At 35.7% G+C, this 20,579-nt stretch overlaps 1 protein-coding gene across 1 annotated transcript in view; it reads left to right on the forward strand.

The window, feature by feature from the left end:
- LOC103540581 (probable oxidoreductase PXDNL) overlaps positions 1-13,896 on the forward strand; it is a 46,579-nt gene extending 32,683 nt beyond the window's left edge. Inside the window, 1 exon segment of the mRNA XM_070630937.1 lies at positions 13,211-13,896. The gene's annotated coding sequence lies outside the window, so the exon portion shown is untranslated.
- The last annotated feature ends 6,683 nt before the right edge of the window (positions 13,897-20,579 follow it).

Raw genomic sequence — 20,579 nt, forward strand, 5'->3', positions numbered from 1 at the left:
GAGGTGTATAGCCACTATGCGAAACACCACTGCTAATATTTTCTTTTCTGTTCTTTTAATTGTTCTTGATGGTGTTTTGCTTTGGCTTTAGAACAGAGGAGATTGTGAGAAACATTATAGTATAGCACATAGGAATAAAGGCTCTGATGCGAGACCACAGGGGTTCTAGATGCTCTCTCTGATTCTTTCTCATTGTGTAGCCTTTTGTAACTTTTCCTAGTCTCATACTTCTCACCTCTAGAGTGAGAACAATAATAGTATCTCATAAATTTATTGAGAAGATTAACTTATTTAAGGCGTGTCACACATTTAGCAGAGTATCTGGCACATAAAAAGCTGCCGACGATGCTAGCTCTGTGTATAAATTAGAATGCCACATTTAAATGAATCTGCTTTAGTGTCCAGTTGTTAGTAGTGTTGATTCAGGAAAATTTAAAAAAACTTTCTTTAAGTAAAGCCGGCAAGAATGTGTCTCCGTGGTAGCAAGTCTTTCCTTTTTCTTTCAGGGCAGCACCTTTCATATGAAAGGTATGCTCTAGACTGGAAACGAGAGGGCTGGCTTCAAATTATGCAAAAGTCATAGTAGGCTATGTGCATGTGCAGCTCAATACTTTCTTTCATTCAGAAAATAAATCCCAAAATGGCTGTCAGAGTAATCTCACTTATATAATCTCTCTTCTGTTTTTTGTGTTAAAATTTTTGAGGACCTTGGATAATATTAATTTGCATGACTATCAATTTCCCTAAATTTTACAATAAAAAGTACAATATTGTCAGCGTTGAAAATCTGTGCTTTGTGCCACTTAATTAGGTCATCTGGTTTTCTCACTAAACAAATGGAAATCCTAGGAGACATTGAATCCACACCTTCATGTGTTGGCTGGAACTGAGGAAAGTAGTGGTGCGGTTTTCTGTTTTAGTGGATGAGGGAAGCAAGGACAGCTTTTGTCATGCAAAGTTAGAAGAATATACAGAAAATATTTTTAAGTGTTTGATAAGTTATAGGAAAAAAATTTGTGAATTAATATTCATACTTACCTGATCTGTAATCAATATGAGGAAAGTAAAGAATATTAGAAAAGGCATAGGACTAGTAGCACAACATCGGTCCTTTTGTAGGTTCATAGTAATTAATTCTGCGAACCTGGGCTAATTGCATGATCCATCTGGGTTTCCGTTTCCCTAAGCATGTTATTCACTGGCTAAGACATAGAAAACTCATAGAACACTCTGAAATGCTCTCCTGTGAAAATACTTGAGTCTAAGAGAGACATAAACTAGTTGGGATCAGTTTAGAATGTATTTAAAGATTAAGTCAATAATTACTTTCATTCTGCATAATGCCAGAAATTCTTTGCAAATTTTGGACGGTTTGGTCTATATCCCAATTTTCTCATTACTCTGAATGGTATTTTATAATCTTTTTAGCTAAAGTAGAATTTTTTAAATATGACTTCTATAGTCAATGAATTCATTAGCTTATTTTCTATTTTTAACTACCTGAAGTGATACTTGAAGATGCAATTAAAATACATAAACATATTGTACTGTATATAATATTAAAATTTTTTTTCTTCGTACCTATTCTATTACTGGAAAATATGACATAAAAGCAACTTTAAAAAGAGTATGACACGTTTTAATAAGGAATATGACTAATAGCTTCCTTTCAGTGGCAGTTTGACTTCAAGAGAATTTCCTGGGGAATAACCAATTCAGAAAAGTAAGCCTCTTTTTTGTTGAAATACATAGAACTATTGAATAAAAAATAAAATATAAAGAATGGTTTTAAACATACATAACCTCAAAATAAAGGATGATTTTTACGTGCCAGAAAGGACACGGAAACTAAAAGCTGAGGAGAGATTAGTAGCTAAGGCTGTCTTGGCCCAGGAATTATCATGCATAAATAGTGGTTCTGGAATCAGAGGTGGGGTTTTTAATACACACACAGGGCAGGGACACATGGCCCCCAGCCTGTTGGAGGCAGAGTGCTGAGACAGAGCTCCCTGCATAAAGGCTGCCTCATCTATTCAAGGGATGAAGGGAACTAGAAAGACACTTCCCATGAGGAAAGAGAAAGCAGCAAGATAATTTCTTGATTAAACATCAGGGACTGAGGTTGGAATAAAACAGGAAAGTGAAATTTTTATCTAAGCCTATGTTACACAGAAGAAGAATTTGAATTTAGTCGAACACTATGATGCTGGAAAGACAAGCTGATACATTAGCATGAAAACTGCTATGGAACATGTGAAACCACTAAGATCCTGGCAAAAGCTTGTGTGAAATCATCATGTGGGCATACTTCCACAAGCCAGTGTGTATAGACCATCACAGGGCAGACAAATCAGACTCCCAAGAAGTTCTCTCTTTCGCATATACACACACACACTAAAAACCAGTTGAGTAAATAAATAGTCACAAGAAGGTGAGCAATGAGAATAGATGAAAAGCAATAAAACAAAACAAACCAAAAATAAATTGGGATGCAAAAGCAAGGGAGATTAGAACACTATGAAAGAGACTGTAAAATAAGGACATTTGACATAATTAAATAAGTAAAAGAATGGATAGAAACAATGTTAAAAGAAAAAGAAAATATAAGAAATAAAGATACTGGAAAAATAAATAGAATTTCAAGATGATATACAGAATTGAAATTAATATCTGAATAGATATGTTAAACAAGTTAGAATAAAGAATTAGTGAACTGAAAGAGAAATCCAAAGAAATCACTCAGCATGTAGTACTGACAGAAAAAAGAATAAATCATAAGAAAGATTAAGAGACAAGGAGAAAAGACTCAATATGTCAAATATTTTTAGATTTTTCAAAGGAGAAAAAAGGAATGTGGGAGAGACACAATTTTAAAAATTAATGCAGAAGAGTTGCAGAATTGAAGAAGACATGAGTCCTCAAATTTAATGAACAGAACCAGTATCAATGTATGCATCCGCTGACTACGTAACTTAGGAAATAGAACAAACCTATGCATTTGGAGCCTGTACAGCCCAGATAGCCTAGGTTATTGGAATCAACAACAGCAAATCTCACAGGCTAAACACAGCAGACGTTTATTTCTCACTCAAGTGTCTAACTAAGTTGGAAAGAGTAAGTAGAAAAGCAAAAATTAATAAAGTGGAAAGTTGAAAAGCAAGAGTAATTAATTAATATATCCAAGAACTGGAAATAATAAAAACAAAAAGTAGAATTTCTAACAAATTGCTATTTGTATTTTTATGAAAATAATTTTGAATATCTTATTAAATGAATAATTTACCATTGATCTTAAGATAATAAGAAAACCAAGTCTCAAATCAGAGGCTATAGAAATTTGAAATAATCAAAGAATTGCTTTTAAATAGTCTCTGGGCTCTAGGTCAGCAAACTCTTTCAAATTGTAAAGAACAAGGTATGTTATGGAATGTATAAAGAGATGAGAATCTATGCAATTTATTAGATGAAATTAGCATACCTCTGGTAATAACCTTAGGACAGCATCAATAAAATTGTATCTTAGTATCATTTTTTGACAAGGAATAAAAAAATGTTAAAAGTTCTTGTCAGTCAAATTATGAAGAGTAATAGAATAATCCAACATGTTTCAAGAGGGACAGTCTCAGGAATGTAAGACTGAGTCAGTATCAATACAATGATTGCAATACAATATCCAACTATAAAACCCATATGATTATTTCAGAGCATGCCAAGATGACATTTGGTAAAATTGAGCACACGTTCAAGATAAATAACAACTATAACAACATCAACAATAACAACAACAACATAATTCTCTGTATTCTGGGAATAGAAGCATTCAACTATTCATTCAATCAGTAATTAAGTTAATAAATAAGTATTTTTTAAATGTCTACTCTCAGGGCCAGCACAGTGTTTGGGTTTGTGCACTCCACTTTGGCTGCCCGGGGTTTGTGGGTTCGGATCGCGGGTGCGGACATTCACACTGCTCATTGGGCCATGCTGTGGCTGCATCTCACATACAAAAATAGAGGAAGACTGGCACAGATGTTAGCTCTACGACAATCTTCCTCAAGCAAAACAAGGAGGATTGGCAATAGACGTTAGCAAACCTTCCTAACCAAAAAAAGGTCTACTCTGTTCCAGCTATTTGCTTAATAAAAAGCACACAGCCACTGTTATAGTGAATAATAAAACACTAGTTTAGAATAGGCAAATAACCAGCAATTGTGCAACCAATTCCTGCCTCTTACATCTATGACAATTACTGCTATACTCTCAGAGGACGCTTTCCCACTGAACTGAAATATGATCTCAGAATTGTTTTTGACATGGCTCTCTTGGCAACCAGTCACTACCATTTGTTTGGAGTTGGCATACCAGATGAGATCTCCTATGACCCTCACTAGAGCCATGCCCATTTGGAAACCAAGGTTGGCTCTACTACCACTAGTTAATACTGTTTTGAATTTCAATGCAATATACCATATTGGGGCAAGTGAGTGAACAGGAGATACAAAATAGAGACTGCTCATTCTCATAATTGAAGAATTTTCACCATTTTAGAATGTTATCTTAAAGGGAGAATTATAAGAGGAGGGGAAGATTATGAGGTGCGTGTAGTGGCATAGTTTGTGGTGAATGGTTGAGGAGGTTCTGACCATGGATTTTATTTGCTCTGTGCAGAAGGGGCTTAGTGCAACTGTGAATATGAAAGCATAGAGCAGTGTGAAATTAGATTTGGATTAAGAACGTCTGAAATAGTAATGGAGTAGAATAGAAGAGATTCAGACAGTACCAAACCAAAATTGTTTTACAGTTTTGGAGACATAAATGAAATTTATAAGTCAGGTGTTCACAGTTTAAATAGGACATTAAAAATAAATAAAAATAAATTTATCACTCAGCTGTTCATCGCTTAGGTGGTATGAAGAAAGGACTCTCTTATCTATCTACCACCTCTCTCTCTCTCTCTGTCATCTATTTATCTATCTATCTACATCTCTGTTTATCTATCTTCCTATTGCTACTATAATGACATAGAGAGCATGACGTCAGAGACACAGAAAAAGTCTCTAAACATTTTTGTCAAATTCCTTGAATTTCACCAAAGGAATTCTTTAGTTCATTATCCCCTGTTTATAGCAATACGATGGTATATTTTATACACTAGAGTTCGTGTTTTAACCATCTTTTTATACTTCCTGACTGGCCTATGCTTTTTAAAGCAAGGGCTCTCAATTAGTTGTATTTTTTATCCCAAACTCTGTGGCTGGAAGACTAGGAGTATTAAGAATTTGTGGACTGAATAAAAAGGTTAATCATTTATGTCACAGTTAGGAATTAAAACCACAGTTTATTATTGTATTTCCTTAAGTGTGGGATGCTTGCCACAGGATGTAATTTTATGTTTTATGTTTGTTATTTTGTGTGGTTTGTAGACATGATACTCAATAACATTGTCTCACACAGTGAAAAATGTATTCCCTCTTCCTTTTTAGTTAATTTTCCATCTTTTGGTTATGATATGGAGAAAAGTCTCTGGGGGTTGCATGCCTCTAACACCCAGTACTTCCTTGTTAATCAAACTTTTAAGGAAAAAGAGAACAGTTCTTAGGGCTAGAGATTTCAAAAATACAAAAAGTATTTATATTTTATCCTCAGTGTGACATATACACCAAAACCACAAATTTTTCATTTATGCCTACCATTGGGATTTAATTGCTAATAGTTGCCATGCTGTAAATGTCCAAATGTTATTTTCATGAAAGATTTCTTTCTAAATGTGTCTTCAAACATGCCAGTGTTTGATGTCCATGAATTCCTGGTGGATATGAAGCTGCCTCTTTCCCTATGTGGAAGTCCGTCCCAGGGCCATGAATGCTTCGATGGATTTCTGTCTTGCTCTTGATTCTCTGCCTTCATTGATTTTATGTTTTTATTCTTCTGTTTCTTCTTGTTCTTTTTTCGAATTTTAGTCTCTTCTCTTTCCCTTTTCCTCTAAATGATCACAAGATAGAGTTTAAATGATTACTTTCATTATTATCCATAATTATACAGCTCCATATTCTGTACTCTACTTTTGAAAGTTTGATGACTACTACAGTTTTAGTTCTCTAAAATATTATGTAATGTAGCTTAGATTATTTTCATCTTGTAAAGTATTAACAGAAAGAAAAGTTCGTCCTCCTGCAAAAGCAATAAATGGAGAGTATTACATATTTGTTCAAAAAGAAAAAAAGGGACGATTCATTTTCCCCACTTGCTTAATTTTCTGTGCCATTTCAGTTACTGAGGCAGGGATTCTTAAAGATAGAGGCTTATAGCTCTGCAAAATGCATACAATTTTAATTGTAGCAGAATTTTAAAAGATAAAAGTACGATGTCATTAAAATCTTTCAGGAAGCATTTACAGCTCTGAGATAAGCTTCCAGTAAACAGTATTCTGTGGAAGTTTTCTTCCAGGTTAAGAGATGAACTTTTATTTCTGGCGTTTTAGTGACTTTAACCATAAGGTTGTATACTACAACGTGTCTGATCTGACTAATCATACTGGTAAGGTAGTATGTTGTCAGTTTTTAAATTTCTCTGATAGTCATGTCAATTTACTTCTCTCAAATTGAAACAGTCATCCTGAGCAGAAGAAATTTTATTTTGTGAGAGTACACAAGGGCATTTTGCTTTTTTGAAGGACATGTTTCATATTTTCCCTCTAAAAGCTACCAAGTGATCTAAACATTTCTTCTAAAAATTCAGAAAAGTCTCAGAGAGCTTTTCCACAAGGACGCTTTATCACAAAGCGCCATTCCTCAGTGTTTGTGGGAAAGGCTTTTGTTTGCTTCCCAGAATCATACATTGTTATGTTATCTGCCTTTCACTCTAAAACAGGCGAGTATATACAGCCCTGAAAAAATTCCATACAGGATCTTCTACCCTCATATCTCTTTGAACTATCCAGTTGAATAAAAGTAATTATTATCCATCCTTCTAAAGCAGACTTTAAGTCAAACCGTTGTTATGAAATTAGATATGGATTGACATTGTAGTCTTTGTGGCATAAAATAGTTCATTTCAGGGTTTGCAGATCTTTTCTTTCAACTCTTGGTACATCAAAATAGTAACAAAAGTATCACTGTTAAACATAGCTAGACTTTGTTTACTCTTATTATTCCACATGTGTTTTTGGTTTGCAGTAATAAAAAAGGTTAGAAGCTAAATTTAAACACAGTTAAATGTTATATTATCAAAGCCAGGAGACTTTTTACGAAGACAATCTTCATCCTTGCTCTGGGCAGTGCTCCCTAATGCTGTACTGATTTGGAGCAGTGTTATGGTCAAAGGTACCTGGAGCCTTGAAGTTTGCTCCTGCACTTAACAGAAAGGAGGCTGGTGTGCAATTTCATTGTCACTCTCAGGAGCAGTGCTGATCAGATGCCATCTCAGATTATATAAGTCTTTATAGTCATAACCATGCTACTTTTATGTTAGATTGCTATTTTTAAGTATGGAACAAATGTTACTGAGTATGAGGTTTGGGAGGAAATTTGACAAGTGAAATGACATATCAAAGTATTAATGCAAGCTGCTTTATAGTCCTACTAGTGATTAATTATAACCAAGAAAGAGGAGAAACAATGTCTACAATTTAAAAAGTTAGAAGAAAAATAGAGCTAACATTCTCCTGAGTAATGCAGATGAATCAATAAGAAGTCTTTTAAGAACTTATTGATCTTAGACTTCCCTCTAATGAGGTTGGAGCTCATTACTGCTACTGTTTCAAACATAGACCATATAGTTGCAAACATGAGACATATATGATTAATAAATTAGTATGGTACTTGTACTAAGTACCTTTAGAAGGCTCTCAATATTTTTTGGAGCTATGTGGTGAGCCACAGTAAAAGCAATAAGTAACAATAAGGGATAAGAATGGTTACTGTTTAGCTGAATTGGTTAAGAGACAAAAAACAGATCAATATCAAAGGACTGAAATTAAAAAAACCAAGACTATACTATCTGGGAAAGTTCAATGCTCTAATTTCTAAAATCTCAAACTACCGTTTCTTTTCTGGATTCTTATAATTCATGGATATTAATTTCATCTTATTTAACTTTCTGATTTACATTAACCATTATTTCTCATATGCTGTATAATTTAATTTTAACAGGTCAAAATGCAACATATCTTTATTACCTATTCTAAGAAATTAATTTAAGGATACCTCCAAAGATATATTCAAAATTACATTACATTAAAAATAAGCAGATGGGAAGAACAGGATAATGGTAGCATTTTAGGAGGGAAATTGCTTTTAAAACTGAGAGAGAATTTAGTGTGAAATTATGGTTGCTAATAATTGTGTTAGTTTGCCAGGGCTGCGGTAACAAAGTATCACAAACAGGGTGGCTTAAGACAAGCGAAATTTATTGTCTCAGAGTTCTGGAGGCTGGAAGTCCCAAATCGAGGTGTCAGCAGAACCACGATCCCTCTGCAATCGGTAGGGGAGAGTCCTCGGCCTCCCCGTTTCTGGTGGTTTGCCAGCAACCCTCACTACTCCTTGGCTTGCACCCGCAGCACACGATCTCTGCTTTTGTCGTTGCGCGGTCTCACTGTGAGTCTGTGGTCACATTGGCTGAGAGCCCACCCTATTGACCTTGTCTTAACTTGATTACATCTGCAAAGACCGTAATCGTAAGACCAAAAACTGTAAGACCACATTTATAGGTACTTAAGGGGCTTAGGGCTTCAACATATCTTTTCTGAGGACATAGTTCAACACATAACAATAATTAAAATGTACTATTAATGTAATAAAATATTTTTTTACTTATTTTGTTGGAAATACAGGATAGGGCACACAGCAACAAAGAGAAACAAAATACTCTGGCAAAATATTCCATGTTATGACTTTAAATGGGAAGGAAGCTTTTCAAAATAAATTTTTGACACATCTTCAAATCAAAACTAGTGTTCAATTTATACATATAATGTGGACAGTATCAAAGGCCCATGGAGTCCTTCTGAGAATACAAAACAAGAAACACAAAACAGTATCTAATTTACTTTTTGAGGCCAGTAACATTTTGACATTAAACCAAAGACAGTAAAAAAAGGGAACTTTATAAGATAATATCTCATATAAATTTAGATAAAGAATTCTAAAGAAGGCATTGAAAATCCAAGTTGAGCAATGTATATATAAAAAAATGACCAAAATTGATTCATTCTGGTGATATAATTGATCCAAGATTTTTAAAGCATTGATGTAATTTATGTCATGAAGAGACAAAAGAAAAAAATGATCACTTTAGTACTTGTAGAAAAATCATTCCACATAAAATGGAACATCTCTCTTGAATTTAAGAAAAGCTCTTAGCATTTATTAAGTTAGAAAAAATAGAACGCCCTAACTTAATAAAGAGTATCTAAAAAAATCTACTGTAAACAATTAATTAAATATTGAAAGCATACCATTTAAAAGCATGAATAAGACAAGAATGTCAGCTATCATTTATATTCAAATTTGTATTGAAAATCACAACCAAGACAAGAAAATAAGAAATAGAAAGGACTGAAAAGGATAAAATAAAACTGTCATAATTAGTTTTTGCAAATTCTCTATCTGGTAAACTAAGAGGAATATAAGAAAAATTAAATTACAATACCAAATGAAAAGAAAAGATTAACAAAAATTGTGCAGTATCTTCTGAAGAAAATTGTAAAATTATGTGGATGGTTATTAAAGAACACCTGCAGAAATAGAGACAGCTGTCTTATTCATGGAGAGTAAGATTCAATAATATGCATGTGATAGTACTTCCTCAAAATGATATATTTATTGTAATTCCAATTAAGATCTTAATAGTGCTTTGTTGTGGCATCAACAAGCTGATTATAAAATTCGCTTGGTAGAGAGGATGGCTAAGAAGAACCTAGTTAGGTGATTTCATGTTCCAGCTGGCAACACTTACTGTAAAACTTTTAGTAATTAAGACGGTGTGATATTGATTCAAGACTAGTTAAATAGACCGATAGAATAGAGAGACACACACAAAAGATGTGCTCGTATATTGAAACATGACATTTGAAAGAATAGCAAGGCAAATTAAAGAGAAATGAGAATATATTCAATAATTGGTGCAGCAACAATTGGCTATCCTTGGATAAAAATGAGTATGGTTTCCTTTCTCACATCATATATGAAAATCAGTTCCAAATACATGAGAAACTTAAATCTGGCAGGCAAAATTTTAAAACTTTACAAAACATAAAGGAGAATATGTTTACGACATTGGGAAAGGAAAGAATTTTTTAAGTAAGATAAAAAATGGTATAAAAAATTTATAAAACTGACCTTAAAATTAGGAAAATATTTTCATCAAACTCTAACATAATGAGAGTGATTACACAAAAAACAAACTGCAATCTTGGAGAAATACATTTGAATGTAGATAACAAAGTATTAACATCCAGAATATGTAGAGAACTAAAGTAAGCAAGAAAAAAATAACCCAACAGAAAAATGGATAAAATGTATAAATAGGCATTTTACATAAGAAAAAAATGAATTCCCAATCAATATATAGAAGATCCTCAAATACATAATTAATCAGGAGAATACAAAATCACAGTGAATCACCACTTCAGACCCATCAGATTCACACAAATTTCAAAAAGTAAACATATTTTCAGTGTAGCTCTAGGAAAATAATGGTCAATTGATTCTAAATCTCTCAACACAGCCTCCTGCAAAACTATAAGACCAGCAAAGAAGACAACAAAGAGGACACATCAAATAACACATGACTCACACATTCCGAATTAGGAGGAGACAGAGATTGGCATGAGCTTCAAATTACTATAAATTTGAAAATAATCCACAAGTTCCAAGAGAGCTGCCATTGGAGATCCACGTCTGCTGCAAGTCTGAGAGTGTGGAGAGAAGGACAGGGTAAATAAAAAGTCTCTGTGGACAAAAGATAGGGAAACATGGCCTAGATGAAGCACAGGAAAAAAAAAATCTCTCTAAGAAAGAAAAAGCTCAACACTAAGTACTAAATTGCCCAATGTAGTTCTAGAACCTAGGAGTCTACAGCACCAGTTACAGGGCTGAAAGTACCCAGAGATAGCATTGTTTCTGGGAAAGAAGGAGATAAGTGGACAAGGAGTAGTGCTCCTGCAGATTTGATAGTGAGGTGGAAGCAGAATGAAGTGAAATTGAGAAAGCTGTAGAAATGAAAGAGAAATAAAACACGCCCCTTCGTACTCCTCTCCCATCACATCCACATTGCAATCAAAGAGGCTATGCTTCACTGCAGTGACAGAAGAGTATGCTACTGAACTAGAAATCCATTTTGTGAAATGCTTAGGAATACCAAAAAAAAAAAGAGAGAGAAGACCAATTTCAAATAAAGCTATGTACCAAGAAAAGAGAAATGCTAATCTAAAAATTTCAGAGAAAACTTCTCCCAGGGAAAAAAAAATCGAAATAGAAGGAAACTATAATACAACACAGGAATCTGAATTAAACAAGCACTCAAACACTCAAACAAGTACTTGGAGATATAAAAAGCCCAGCTATCATCAGAAATCAAGAAAAGAAATGGAGGAGGAGGAGTGGCAGGAGGAAGGAGAAGGGTAGCAGCAATGAAAGTTGGCTAAACTAAAAAAAACACTTTGAAGAACAAATTACAACGTGCTAAGGGATAAGAGATTTACATTTCTGCGAAATAGATCATAGAGACTATCTACATGCTTATTGTGAGAGTAGGAAGTGTACATCCACTTTGGATAGCAGTTTGGCACTCTCAAAATTGAAAACATGCATATAGATATGTATCATAGAGAACTTCTATGTGCCTATTCTGAGAGTATGAATTGTACATATATTTTGGACAGCCGCTTGGCTTTGTCTGTTAAAATTAAAGATATCATGCTCTGCACTTAGCATTTGTAGCTCTAGTAACAGCATGTTCCAGAGCAGGGTTCTGCAAACCACAGCCCATTGGCCAAGTATGACCAAGTGCCTGATTTTGTAAATAAAGCTTTATTGGAACACAGCTGTGTCCATTTTTTAATGTGCTGTCTATGGCTCCTTTCACGCAAAATGGAAGAGTTGAGTAATTGCAACATGTGGCCCACAATGCTGAAAATTTTACTTTCTGGTCCTTTACAGTAAAAATGTGCTGATGCCTAGTCTAGAAAGACCCTTATATATATGAATAAAAATGTGTGAGAATGTTCATAGTATAAAAGTTGAAAACATCGCAAATATTCATCACCAGCAGAAAAGAAAACCAAATTGGGAGAGTATCCAATAACTGACTGCTATGCAGCAGAGAAAGTGAAGGAGGTACAGCTGTATGCAGCAACACGATTGAATCTCCAGACAGCCTGTGGAGTGAAATAAAAAGAATGTGAACACTGTTTCCCTCTGTGTTAAGGTTAAAACATGCAAAGCTCAGTTGTATGTGGTCTATGGAATCATACACATGAAATGAAATGATAAAGTAAAGTAAGGGACAGGTAAAGTTGTTGTCTTGTTTATCCTTAGAGTCAGGCATAAAAACACAATCAAAGCAAGGAGACTCCGCAAGGAGTCTCAAGGTTATTCATATTTTCTTTAAGTGGCTAATGTATCCAAAGCTGTTTGGTTTAAATCATCATTCGCATTTTGAACTTCTTTTCCGGTTTTAAAAATTGCTTCAAATCCCAGATCAAGTGATCATCGTCTTTTTAGCAAGAGAAAATTTATCTAACACATTACATTATTTCCACAAATCAGTTTTTCACTCTGTTTATAAAGCATACCCATCATATACACTGACATGGAAACTTTTGAATGCTTTCTAATTCATTTGTTTATTTTCTACATGCTTCTGAAAGAATTAGTTATATATATATATACAAACACAGACACCCATATACATACACATGCTCACATGTATAGTTATATTGCATATACTTACGGGGTAATTATAAAGGCTAGCACAGTGGATATTATATGACTTTGGTTTTAAATACTCCTGTTAGGTTACTGCTCTGCTCCCTAGCCAGCTGGGCGACCCCTGAATTCTTCCATTATCTCAGTGCTTTTACCTGTGAAATGGGAATAATAATAATACCTGCCTTTCTTTTCTGTGTGTATCAAATAAAATAATGCTTAGTAGTCCTTTGTATAAATAATACTGTCAATGTCACTTTCAAACTCTAATATGTCTGTTTCAGGTTGTATGGCACTCCAGGCAACATTGACTTCTGGCCCGCTCTCATGGTCGAAGACCTGATCCCTGGTACAAGAGTGGGACCAACACTTATGTGCCTGTTTGTTACCCAGTTTCAGCGGCTAAGAGATGGAGATAGGTGAAGCATTATTTTATACTTATCAAAGATGACAAAATTGTTTCTTTGCCCCCCAAAATATGTGCATAATATTATAGTGTGATTTCATACTATCTCTAATTTAAAATATATTGAAGACAAGAAATAACAAATAGAATCTGGCCACAGAATTTTTCTGACCACTGATAATACCAGAGAGCATTCATTTTTGTAAGTTCTTGTAGCTCTCTGCAAGAAGAAAAGAAATAGCCTGTCTAGGGAGGTGATAGAAATCAGTGGTTAAGAAGATGCTCCAGACTCACTCCTGTGTACGTGAATGTGTGCACCACTACTTACAGCCGTTTAACTTCGGGAAGCATATCCCTGTAAACCTAAACCTCTTTCCTCATCTGTAAAGTCTGTATAACGATAGTAGACAAATTTCGCAGATTGTGGTAGCTGTCAATGATGTCAGGAAAGCAGGAGTTGACAGCAGGCCTGAGACTCCCTCCCCCTCTCCTCACTGAAGACCTCTTGACTCGAGACCAGACCTCCTTGCAAAACTATGTGATGAGGGCATTTATTACTAGAAAGATAACTGGAAATTCTTCCAAAAACATCTCTTGGTTTGTCCAAAGTGTTTATTGTAAATAAACTTGAATTTATGAAATTATGGGAAACAGGTGTCAGGAGAATGTAAGTTAGTTATGTAATCTCTCTACTGTTGAAAGACTAACCAAGTATAAAAACTAAGAAAACTCAAAACCAAGCTGCTCCCTCTGAGTTGGCATGGAACATACTGTTAGCTCTTTTCTATCACTTGCACCAAATGTGTTCCGGGGTGTCATATGTTCTGAATTATTGGTAAAGTACAGTCTTGAGTAAGAGCTAGGATTCTTGTGAACCTGTTTGACAGTTCAACCTTCTGTGTTACTGTAGAGATGATAGATATAAAGGGCTTAAAACACTGCCTGGACCTTAGCTTTTAGTTAAAGTTATACTAAAAATCATCCTTAACTTAAAATTTTTCTTCCAAATCTCTTCCACTTATGAATTGTATTATAAAGAAAGTAGTAAAAGATTTCATTCTTTTTATTGTATGTTGGCAAACATTAATAGTATAATATTTCATTAAATTAATTTTTGTAAATTATTTTTGGCACTCTGGATTTAGCACAACAAATAATTGGGGTAATATGCTCAATTGGTAATAATTTAAGAATATATGTAGTCAAATTTGAGCTCTGGGTTTTGAGGAAGCTGTCTTCCCCATGTGTATTAGTTTTCTAGGGCTGCCATGACAAAATACCTCAGAGTGGGTGGCTTAACTGACATACGTTTATTAGCTCACGGTCCTGGAGGCTGGAAGTCCAGGATCAAGGTGTTGGGAGGGTTGATTCCTACTGAGGCCTCTCTCCTTGCCTTGTAGATGGCGGTCTTCTGCCCATGTCTTCACATGGTCTTCCCTCTGTACCTGTGTCCACATTTCCTTTTCTTATAAAGACAGTAGTCATATTGGATTAGGATCCACTACTGGCTTTGTTTTTAATTAATGACCTCTTTAAAGGCCCTATCTCCAAATATAGTCACATTCTGAGGTCCCAGGTGTTAGGATTTCAACATACGAATTTGGGGAGGACAGAACTCAGCCCATGATACCCTGTGAGTGGCAACAAGTCTCTTGCTTCCTCTCTTAATGTGCTCTTGTATGTCTAGCATGAGAAGAGTGCTTGGCATATAGTACTTAAATATTTCTTGAAGAAACGAACACAAGGGCTCATTTTAATATTTTTTAAACTGTATCCTTTCATTTAAAATTGAATGTGTTTAATTAGCCAATAGATGTAATCATCTAATGTATATTAATAATTAAAATTTTTCTTTTAGACAAACTTGTCAATATTAAATTTCTCAGGCAATTTCTAAGGCCAGTCCTTGGAGTTTTAGATTTAAAGATCTGCTTTTCTTTTTTTTTCAACTTTACAGAACTTTCCTTTGAATCATTTTGTAAAACTTGAATAGAAAGTGATAGTTCAAAAGCATGAGATTTAAGAACTTTATCAATATTGGAGGCAATTCAAAGCATCCTTAGTTGGAGAAAGCATAATCCTTTCCATATGCTTCTCTTTAGCTGAACTCTTCTTTGCTCACTATGATTCCTTGGCGTGGGGCTCAGTGTTCAGGCCGCAGACCCATCACACTGTGCCTTTCTTTGTTGACTACCAGGTTCTGGTATGAAAACCCTGGAGTGTTTACCCCCGCACAACTCACTCAGCTGAAACAGGCATCATTGGGCCGTGTGCTTTGTGACAATGGTGACAACATTCAGCAAGTCCAGGCTGATGTCTTCATAAAGGCAGAATACCCGCAGGATTACATGAGCTGCAGTGAGATACCAAAGGTCGATTTACACGTGTGGCAAGACTGCTGTGAATGTCAGTAATAACACTATTAGCTCCATCTGGATTTACATCCGTGTGTGTGTGTGTGTAGAGAGAGAGAGAATGTGTGTGTGTGTATGTGCGCACTTATTTTATTTCCATATCAAAGATTACGCTACTTAAAGGTACACAAAGAAAGACAATGCAAAAGCTTTCTTCTCCCTTTAGAAATTGGATGAATGTTGATAGAGAAGACAACAGGAAGGACAGAAACTACCCGATCCCCAACCCCTTCCACCTCACACCAGCCTTGTTAGGGTGGAGAGGGGCTTGATGGTCCAGTCTGTTCTCTGCATTCTCACTGCATTTCAGATTACTACACAAAGATCAAACTCCTGAATATATCTACTTCCTGGGAGTCAGCTGACCAGAGAGAAGAGAGAAAATTATAGTAACCTGGCTAACTCACACTATGCATTCTCCATAAGATGTTGCAGTAGGAAAAAAAATTACTGGAAATTTGGAGAAGTCCTGATAGAGTTAGGTGAAGAAATTTGTCTAGTGATACAACACAAGTTTTCACTAGAACTTTCTCTAGTGATACCACCTTTTGTGAGCCAAACTCTACCTATGGTGCTTCATTAACATATTTTGTCCCCACAATATCTCTTATGAAATGTAGTTCTATTCTCCTTTAGTAAATGAGCAAAGTATGGCTCAAAAATATCAAATAACTTGGAGTAAGTGGTGACATGGGATCAAGGAAAAGATGCATTCTCTGCTGACACCTAGAAATGCACTAAGGGCTTGATGGTTCTGAGCAGAGCAAGCTGATGCTCTCACATCTGCATAAACCTATGAGTTGATAGATTCTTTGTGCCTCCTCCTGCCTTTATCAGCACACGGGCCACCAACGCCTCGCACCTGCCACATGTAGAGACTATGGACCTGGGACAGCTCTATGAAGGAAATGAAAGCCCCCATCTCAGAGTAGTACTGGGCATTCATGGAGAGGGAGGGAAATTGTCAGCCCCCAAACATCCCAGAGCAGGAAAAGCAAGTGCTAGAAATACAAGAGAATGTCTAACCAAAAACACAGGGACACCTGAGACAAAGTTTTCTTTTTGTCTGTGGTGGTGTTTTATGAGTCAGAGCAAAAAGTAATTTAGTACTGTGGGGAGGATGGTGTCCTTTTCCTCAGCTCAAATTGTTGGTGATTATAGGCAGGAATAATGAAATATTTCCAACCGTCCAAAACATGGGAAACAGGGAGATAATACACAAAACAAGGAATGGCAGGTAGTAACAGTCCTGATGCTTCTTTTCTGGTATTCTCACACTGGACCCTATGCCCACAGAGCAGAGGAAAAACTAGATGGCATGGCAGGGGGTGGGCCATGATGAAAATACCTGTGCCCCGGGTGGAAGTAATGACTCAAGTCCAGGAAGTAAAGGCTGTGGTCCCATTACATCCACATAAATCATTTTTAGACGCTCACACCCTCGGCCCTGTGATAGGTGACTCACATTAACACCTACCTCATGTAATCTGCCTGAGTCTTTTCAGGCAGGTCTTGTTATCTCCACTTTAAATACGAAGAAAATGAGGATCTGAGATGCTAAATATGTGTTCTGAGGTCACATAGCTGGGGTTTAAACCTATGTGTGGCCAACCTGAAGGCCTCAGCTCTTTCCTCTGTGCGTACCACCTTCTGATAGTGATGTGATCAGAGCTGCCCCAGGGAGAAAAGCCCAAGGCATCCTGGCCTACATGCCGATCTATATGACCCAATTCATAACTGAAGTTATACGACCACACAATAACCAGACCCCCATCTGCACCGACAGCATTTAATGACTTTTTACGTCATCTTTCCTTTGGTAAAATAAGTCACGTACTCATGCCTTATAAATTTACCCTAACCTTCAACACATTGCAGCTCTTCACTGCCCATGGGTCCTGTCCCCACGCTATCTGAATAAAGGAGCACGACTACCAGAACTCGAGAGTTCAAGAAATCTTTCTTTCCACTCCTTGGCTCGCCGAGCCCGCATCAGTAGCAACTTAGGGACAGGTGCCTGGTACAGAGACAGTGAGCACACCCTCACTGAGGGCTCCTTCCTCCTCTGTCCTCCCTCTCCTTCACTGTACTATCAAATTTGGACATCTCAGGACCAAGAGGAGAGATCCGTTCATTGTTTAAATTGTAATGTATTTGTTATGAGTGATATTTGTTATGGGAAATGCAATGCAAAGATTTAACAGGAAAGGGTAAGAAGGAATCTTGAATATGTGAAGCATTACTATTATTAAGATCCGAATTTGCTGTCCTACGTAATAGTAAGAATGCTCTTTCTCTGACAGTGTCTCAAAAAATATCTAGAAATTAATTAGCCAGTAATAAACATCTACTAAAATGCTGGATAGAAAAATGCAGTGTTGTCTTTTATGGTATTGTCATTCTCAAAACCATGCTTGGCCACAGGGCAACACGTCTTCCTTACAGAACAATGCTCAGGAGTCATTTTAGAAGCAAAATCACCTAACGATATAAATATGCCACATGTGGCTTCAATCATAATGTAAGGAATCTGAAAATGTTTATAATGAGAACCATTGTAAATGGACACAGGTTTATTTTTCCTTGTATTTTTTGACTAACAAGCATGAAGTTTTCAGAAAAAAAAAACCTATTAAAAGACTTTCTTTACAATAAGGGACTTTAAGTAAAGGTATTGAGCAACCGCTCAAAAGTGGACCACTTATTCACGGCACCGGCTTCTCACACCTTCCAACTGACAGCAGCATGGCTGTATGCAAATTAGGGGCTGACTGAATCGTTCAAATTGCCCAAGCATTACTTTGTAGATTGTCGCTCTATAGTTTCCTTTAGGTCATACTTTGTAATGATCTGAATTAACTTGTCTAGAGTGCCTGTATCTGCCACAGTGTGTCCATTCCTCAGTCCTGAAGTTGTTACTTTCCTCGAGAACAGAGGGATGTATTAAAGGACCTAGAAATTATTATCTTTACTAATCGGTAAACTTGTCTGAGTTATATTTTCATTCCTGTTGAAGAATTTTACACTCTTCTCTGGTAATCTTATTCTCAGATTAAAACAAATACAATAACGATGTTTAAGTGATTAACTGTTTTAACTGACACTATCCTAGAGAAAAATGAGAGGTCTATTTGGGATTTAAATGGCCACTCCAAGTATTCTTAGTGGTTTATCTTTTTTTAGAAGGAAAGCTATTATTAAACTGACTCTCAACTGTATATATTACTTTTAAAGAAGTTTTTTTTTCAAGACTATTTCTTCTGTTCTGTTTCCCATGATTAATAGCCTACTGGCTAATACTGAGTATCAACAAGTTCCAAATTTGAATTTAACTACAATAAAAAAAAAATCCTGGGAAAATTGTTCCTCTCCCAAATGCATACATACATTGAAATTAACTCCTAATCTGTCCAAAACAGTAACAAGGTAAATGCAATTGAGTTTTGGATAACTGTACTTTATCATTCTTAGTAGGTAAGAGGCTTAAGACCTAAAAAATGGACATGGGGCTTGTATGGCACTTGGAGCGTTGTGCTGCTGTGGGTTTGTGTGGGTGACGAAGCTGTGGAGTGTCTTAGGAAGTTCAGGAATTGGACTTTGTTTTCATTTCACGTGTCGTTTATCACATTCCATGAAGATTTTTTTTGTACCCCTTTTACCCATGAATTCTAAATTTCTCTTCACTGAAACTGGAGACAATTCTAAAACAGCATGCCGACTTCTTTCTTTTTGCTTTTATGTCATGATCATGTTTGTTTCACATCTTGTTTAAATTTCCCATCAGCCCACACATATATAATTAATTCCTTTTAATTACTGCTTAGTGTTTAATGGGTATATTTGTATATACCAAAATTTATGTAGCAATACTGTATATATCAGTACTTATATTTCCATATGCTGGATTGTTGTAGAATTCTAAAAGTAAACTTGCTTAGTTAAAGGACATATTTTTTTAATAAAAATATTTCATCATATTTATTTCTAAAAAGGTAAACTTTACAATTCCATGAACAATTATAGGAGTACCCAGTTCTCCACCGATAACTGATGTTACATCTCTTGTTATTTTGATAATCCAGTGAATGAAAACTTGATTATCTCATGTTTATTTTTAATTTGAATTTCCCCACAAGTATGGTTAAGCAACTTTTTACATGGCTGTTGATTCTGGGGATTGGCTGCTCTGTGCATTGTGTGTTTGTCCTCTTATCAATCTGTATGAGCAACTTCTATGTTATGACAGTGATGGGCGTAATCATCTCAGGCTTGTTACTGAATTGAAATGATTTTATCATTTTACCTTGTAGCTACACTTTTGCCTTTTTTGTAGATATGTTTCCTTGTATTTAGATAAGTTTCTCACACTCCTGTACTTATCTTTAGTAGGAACAGCTGCTACCTTGTATCCACGTGACTCCTTCTCCTTTTGCCCTGCCCGGTTCTCAGGTCCTAGTGTGCAGAGAAAGGTTTTTAATATGAGTAAAGAACTTATTAATAGTAAAGAATGTTCTTCATTTACTCTTATTCAGAGCTTTACTGGACAGGTTATCTGTATTTATTTACTTCATTATGCTCATATGCATTCCACACATAAACACGTATAATGTGTCATGTGTGTTGGTGCTGCGGCAGGTGGAAGATGCACGCGCTAACTGATCCTCACTGTCGTCTCTTCCTTTCCCTTTTCTTGAGGGGGTCTGTTATACTTTATTATTTAGGTTTTTTTCTCAAATAATGCTCTTATTTGGCATACTTGTGTAAAATGTTCTGATTTATGTTTTATCTTCAAATATCTTTTTCTCCCTGCAAAGCAAAGGCCGTCTTACTTTG

The sequence above is a fragment of the Equus przewalskii genome, chromosome 8 (assembly GCF_037783145.1).
Source record: "Equus przewalskii isolate Varuska chromosome 8, EquPr2, whole genome shotgun sequence".
Lineage (NCBI taxonomy): Eukaryota > Metazoa > Chordata > Mammalia > Perissodactyla > Equidae > Equus > Equus przewalskii.